The sequence below is a fragment of the Pygocentrus nattereri genome, chromosome 8 (assembly GCF_015220715.1).
Source record: "Pygocentrus nattereri isolate fPygNat1 chromosome 8, fPygNat1.pri, whole genome shotgun sequence".
NCBI lineage: Eukaryota > Metazoa > Chordata > Actinopteri > Characiformes > Serrasalmidae > Pygocentrus > Pygocentrus nattereri.
The window spans coordinates 38,007,183-38,013,857 of record NC_051218.1 but is presented as its reverse complement, the minus strand read 5'-3'; the positions used below and the strand labels follow the sequence as shown (position 1 = coordinate 38,013,857).

The following is a 6,675-nucleotide window of genomic DNA, read 5'->3' as shown; positions in this document are numbered from 1 at the left end:
TAAGAATGAGGACAAGTAAGACAGATGCAGAGGATAGGAGAAGATCATTAGGACACATGGGCAAGAGTTGTCTCAGTACTATGAAGAGCTGACTGAAAAGTCTCAAAAAAGTTATTTGTGTTCAGAAAATCTTGCAGCTGTGAGGCATCAAGTCTCTCAAGAACTTTAGAGGCAATAGCAGATTTCCATAACTGAGCTATTTTGGCCAGGCTTTTAACAATAATAATGACACCAGCCTTTTTCAGAGTGCAAGAAACGTAATGAGATGGAAAATAGTAGTAGAAATGTCAGAAAGGCAGAGCTTTAGGAGTGGGACTGGAGCAGGGTCGAGTTGGCATGCCGGGAGATTTAGCCTTGGAAATGATCTTACAGATACAGTCAGAATCAACGGGACATAAATTAGAGAAGGAATTACTACAGAGGCTGTGAAGAGAAGCCAAACAATCAGAAAAGAACAAGGAAACTCTTTATACACAAAAACACACACACACACACAGACACACACACACACACACACACACACAGACACACACACAGACACACACACACACAGGGGTTAGGTGTAATACAACAAATACAAAACTGCGTAAAGACATCCTATCAACTGTTGAAACTGAAAATTTAAATCGTTTTTTGAAATTATGTGACCATTTGGAATTTGATGCCAGCAGCATGAATCAGACGGGCAAAGTTGTATAATGCTAAAAACATCTCACAACGAAATAGTTTAATTGGCAACAGGTAAGTAAAATAACTGAGTCTAAAAAGAACATCCCCGAGATACTGAGGCTTCACCACTCTATAAAAGACTGTGCAGGCAAATATTAGTAATACAATTCAAGAATAACATTTCTCAGTGGAAAATCTCAAAGAATTTGGGTATTTGATCATCTATGGTACATATTGTAATCTTGATAAAAATACTGAGAATCCAGAAATCTTTGAATACAATAGACAAGGCCAAAAACCAACATTGGCTAGCCATGATATTCGGGCCCTCAGGCAGCACTACATAAAAACAGAAAAGATTCTGTAGTAGAACTCATTGCATGGGCTCAGGAACACTTCTGAAAACCTCTGTCTGTGAAAAGTTTGCCACTGCATCCACAAATGCAAATTAAAACTTTGCCAGGCAAAGAAGTAAAACAGGATATAAATAGGATCCAGAAATGCTGTCACCTTCTCTGGGCCCAAACTCATTTCAGATGGACTGAGGTGAAGAGGAAATGTGTCTTGTGGTCCAATAAATCAAAACCAGAAATTCTGTTTGGAAATCTTGTATGCCGTGTCCTCCAGACTGAAGAGGAGAAGAAGCATCTGTCTTGTTGTTAGCATACAGTTCAAAAACCAGTATCTGTGATAGTATGGGGGCACATTAGTGCACATGCCATGGGTGACCTGCATATCTTTGAAGGCACCATTGCCGCTCCAAAGTTTTTGGAGCAACATAGGCCAGATGACATCTTTTTTAAGAGAAGTCTTGTTTATTCCAAGAATACAATGCCAAACCACATTCTGTACGTATTACAGCAGTGTGGCTTTGTAGTAAAAGAGTCCAGGTGCAAAAGTGGCCTACCTGCAGTTCAGAACCATCACACACTGAAAACATTTTGTGCATTATGAAACAAAAATATGACAAGGAAATGCTAAACTGTTGAGCAGCTGAAATCCTATATTAAAACATTTCCCTTTCAGGACAGGTAAACATGCCCCTGTCCCAACTATTTTCAAATATGTTGCATCAAAGTAAAAGTGGACATATTTAAGAAAATAAATCTGTTTGACATGTTGTCTTTGTGATGGTCCGACGGAAAAGACATGTGGGTACATTCCAGTTTGGGGTGCAAAAATCGGTGTTTATTAAATCCCAGTGAAAAACCAAACAAAAAAAACAAAAAATGCAATTTATCCAACGCCAAAAGAAAAATATTTACAAATATATACAGCTTAATTTGAATAATCAGTTATTCAATCACAACTTGAGAGGGTTTTAGGCTTCAACCACATTCCATTACCTCTCTCACAAGACTGGCTCATTCTGGTCCATCTAGGGCTTTTATAGAGCTAAACAGGAAGTGCTATGACGTCACTTCCGGTTTTTGCGCGGGGGGAAAGTTCACTATAAAAACGCAGCAGACAAAGGGTCCTGTTTTCCTCCCTGACTGAAAACACGGCTACCTTCCTCTGGAGTCTATTCACAGGTAAGTACTTGTTGCCTTCCCCAAGCGTTTCAATAATGTTAGTTTATAATATATGTTTCATTACATCACTAAATCAATCTAAATTTACAAATAATAAAACATTCACATTCACCATTAAGTTTTGTTTCTTTTCTCTGCAGGTTTACTCTTGTTCCCCAGCATAACCACTCAATCAATAAATGCTATTTAAAAACAGTTTGTGTCTCTGAGTATGAAATGTCCCCATTACCTAGAAAGTTTAAACATATGTACATTGTGGCGGAGGGCAGCTCCGTCACATTCCCTCCCCCATCTCCAGCTGATGGAAGGGGCTTCAGGACACTTCCTCAGCTGCCCTGGACAAAGAATCTGCCACTACATTAGAAGCACCTGTCCTGTATGTAACAGTATATTTAAAAGGTTGCAAGGACAAATACCACCTGGTGATTCTAGCATTCGCATCTCTCATTTTATTCAACCACACCAGAGCCCGGTGGTCTGTCTCTAGTTGAAAATGCCTACCCAAAAGGTAATATCTAAAGGAGTCCACTGCCCATTTCACCACCAAACACTCCTTTTCAATTGTCGAATATCGAGTCTCACGAGGACACAGTTTCCGGCTAATAAAAGCCACTGGTCTGCGTTGAGTCCCATCCTCCTGCAACAGTACAGCCCCCAATCCTACACCTGAGGCATCAGTTTGCAGAATAAAAGGCTTTGAAAAGTCAGGACTCTGCAACATTGTGTCCTCACACAGAGCATCCTTTAGGTCCTGAAATGCCTTCTCACACTCCCCTGTCCATTTCACAGTCCCTGGTGCAGATTTCTTTGTGAGGTCAGTAAGGGCTGCAGCTCTAGTGGAAAACTGCGGTATAAACTTCCGGTACCAACCAACCAGTCCAAGGAAAGATCGAACCCTCCTCTTTATTGTGGGCACAGGAAAGGACCGTATTGCCTCCACCTTTCCCACTTGTGGTCGTACTAGTCCATTACCCAGCACAAATCCTAGATACTTGATCTGGTTCTGAGCAATGGCACATTTCTGAGGATTGATGGTTAACCCCGCTGTCTTAATCCTCTGAAACACATTCTGGAGATGTGCCAGGTGGTCCTGCCAGGTGTGACTAAAAATGGCCACATCATCCAGATATGCTGCTGCATAGTCTGATGTACCCTCCAGAACCTTATCCATTAATCTCTGAAATGTTGCTGGTGCACCCTGCAGGCCAAACGGCATCACTGTAAACTGAAACATCCCATACGGTGTCCTGAAAGCGGTTAGTTCCTTTACGTCTGGTGATAAAGGTACCTGCCAATACCCTTTGCTCAAATCAATGGTAGTGATGTACTTTGCCCTACCCAGTCTCTCAATCAGGTCATCCACTCGTGGCATTGGGTATGGGTCAAACTTTGACAGTGAATTGATCAGCCTGAAGTCAATGCAAAATCTCATAGTCCCATCCTTTTTAGGTACCAGCACTATTGGGCTGCACCACTCACTGTCTGAGGATTCAATTACCCCCATCTCCATCATAGTATTAATCTCCTCCTGTAAAACAGGTAATAGTCTTTCTGGGACCCTGTAACACTTCTGGCGAGCTGGTGTATTATCCTTCAGGTGAATCTTGTGTTGAACCACGGTGGTGTATCCAGGCTTTTCTGTGAAGAGTGTCGGGTCCAGGAAGTTCATCACCTGCTCTTGTTTTTCTGAGGGTAAGTGAGACAGATCCACAGGCTGTCCTGGTGGCTGAGTGGGGAAATACTGCTCTGGCAGCTCTTCTTCTTTTACTGCACGTACCATGAGTTGCTGCATTGTTACAGTCCCTCTGCAATACTCTTTCAGCAGGTTGACATGGAACTTTTGGTGTTTCTTGCTCCGCTCAGGCATAAGAAGCTCATATGTCACTGGTCCCACTTTCCTGGTGATTTTGTATGGTCCATGCCATTTGGCCAGGAGTTTACTTTCGCTGGTTGGCAGAAGCAGCAATACTTCCTGCCCTGGCTTGAACTCTCGAGTACGGGCTTTCCGGTCATACCAGGCTCTCTGACTGTTCTGTGCCTTCCGCAGATGCTCCTGGGCCAGCGCAGTCATCTCCTCTAGCTTCTCTCTCATCTTCACCACATAGGCTACCACATTCTCTCCAGTCGCCTTGGGTTCCTCCCACTGCTCTCTCAGGAGATCCAATGGTCCCCTCACATGTCGTCCATAAAGCAACTCGAAGGGAGAAAATCCTGTAGATGCCTGGGGAACCTCTCTGTAAGCAAAGAGAAGATAGGGAAGCCACTGGTCCCAGTCAGTACCGGTCTGTGAAACAAATTTACGGAGCATTGACTTCAGGGTCTGGTTGAATCGTTCCACTAAGCCATCTGTTTGAGGATGATAGGGGGAGGTCTTAATGCCATGTATGCCTAGCAGTTTGTAGACACCTTGCAATAAACTGGATAGGAAGTTTGCTCCTTGATCTGTCAGAATCTCCCGAGGGAGGCCTACCCTTGCAAACAGATGGATTAGAGCATTTGCTATCTGCCTGGCCTTAATGGTACGTAAAGGGAAAGCTTCAGGGTATCGTGTAGCATAATCACATACCACCAAAATATACCTGTTCCCTGTCCTGCTCCTTTCTAGGGGGCCCACTATGTCCATTCCTATCCTCTCAAATGGAGTTTCAATTATAGGAAGAGGATGCAAATGTGCAGTGGGGACTAATCTGCCTGATGTCAATTGGCACTCCTGACATGTTTTACAAAATTCAGTCACATCAGAGTATATGTTTGGCCATATGAAACGTGCACCAATACGAGCTAGTGTTTTATGTTTACCCAAATGTCCTGCCCAGGGTATGGAATGGCCCAGTTTCATTACAGTTAACCTTAGGGCAGCTGGAACAACTAACAACTCAACTTCACCTCTGCGTTGATACAGGATTCCTTTTTTCAAGACATAAGCTTCTTCAGTTATCCCTTTGCCCTTCTGCTTTACCCCATCAATCTCAGACACCTTATTAAACCACGGTTGCAAAGTTGGATCCTGACCCTGCAACGTGGAAATGTTTGATGGTATGACGAGATCTACTGGAGCCTCTGGCTTTGGTAGGGGCTCTTCCTGGTCTACTAATGTTGACCTCAGGAACTTTTCCCTGCGTCTCTGAGCTTTAGGTTTGGTTGGTTTACTGAAGTTAACTTCCACACTGTCTTTAAAAGGTAATTCTGCTAGAGCCTCTCTTGCACTCTGTGCTCTTGTCATTATCATACACTGTTGAGTTTTAGGAAGCAGGTCTATAATCACTGGAAGGTCCTGGCCTAAAACTACAGGATAAGGTAACTGAGCTACTACTGCTACTGTCATTAGAAATGTTTGCCCATCTACTGTTAAGTAAACCTCAGCAGTGGGGTAACTTCTTTCATCCCCATGTACACAGCTCACCTGTACTCTAGCCTCCTTCCAGTCTTCTCTAGGAACCAAACTTTCCCTTACCAGTGTCTGAGTACTGCCTGTATCCACCAAAGCATTTTCTTGCTGACCATTTATCAGTACTGCAATAGTTGGCCCTATCACCTGTTCATCTACAACTTTTGGTTCTGGTCTGGGGACTGTACACAAAAGGGTTGACTTAGTTGTCCAACGTTGACAGTAGGGTTTAGTATGGCCTAATTCTCCACAATAGAAGCACCTAACTTCTTTATTGGTTCTTTTTATAGGCTTGTCACTTCGAGGTGTACTAGTAGGTAATTTAGGTGGAGAGTGTCTACTCTGAAAGTATGTTCTGCTATAAGCATGACCAAGGCCCCTATCATCCCCTACAGACTTACGGCTGAAGTGCTGGTCTCGGCTGAAGCTGCAGGGTCCTTTACTTCTTCTGGCAGAGATGAAGACTTCGGCCAATTGCGCTGCCTCCTCTGCAGTCTTGGGGTTTCGCTCCTTGATCCACACCTCCATCTCTGTGTTCACCATCCGCAGAAATTGCTCCAGGATCATCATTTCAGATATTTCCTTTACTGACTTCTGCTCAGGCCTGACCCATTTTGAGAATAATTCCTTTAGGCGAACATACAATTCACGTGGTGTCTCCCCAGGATAAACCTCTAGTGCACGAAATCTCTGGCGGTAAATGTCCTGTGTTATTTCATACTTAGCAAGAATAGCAGCTTTGACTTCCTCGTAGTCCTCAGCATGCTCACTGTCCATGGCTACATATGCACTTCGGGCTTTTCCGGTAAGCAGCGGAACTAGCCGAATTGCCCAATCCTCTTTGTGCCAGCGGCAGACCTTTGCAATACGCTCAAAGGTTGCCAGGAAGTGCTCTATGTTGTCCTCTGGAGTCAGGGGATACAGTTTGGGCTCCCTAAAGCCCGGTGGTACTCTCTGCTCCTGCTCTTCTCCTGTTTGGCCACTGGCTCCTTCGTTGGCATCCTCCTCAGGCTGTCCTCGCTGGTCCACCTGCTGTTGCAGTTGTCGGAATTGGTGCTGTAGGCTCTTCCATCGCTGCTCCTGTCG

At 44.1% G+C, this 6,675-nt stretch overlaps 1 long non-coding RNA gene across 1 annotated transcript; it reads left to right on the top strand.

Annotated features, from left to right (window-relative positions):
* The first annotated feature begins 2,139 nt into the window (after positions 1-2,139).
* LOC119263817 lies at positions 2,140-2,396 on the top strand. The gene is made up of 2 exons (XR_005130545.1): positions 2,140-2,201; positions 2,342-2,396. It is a non-coding gene; the product is annotated as an uncharacterized LOC119263817 (long non-coding RNA).
* The last annotated feature ends 4,279 nt before the right edge of the window (positions 2,397-6,675 follow it).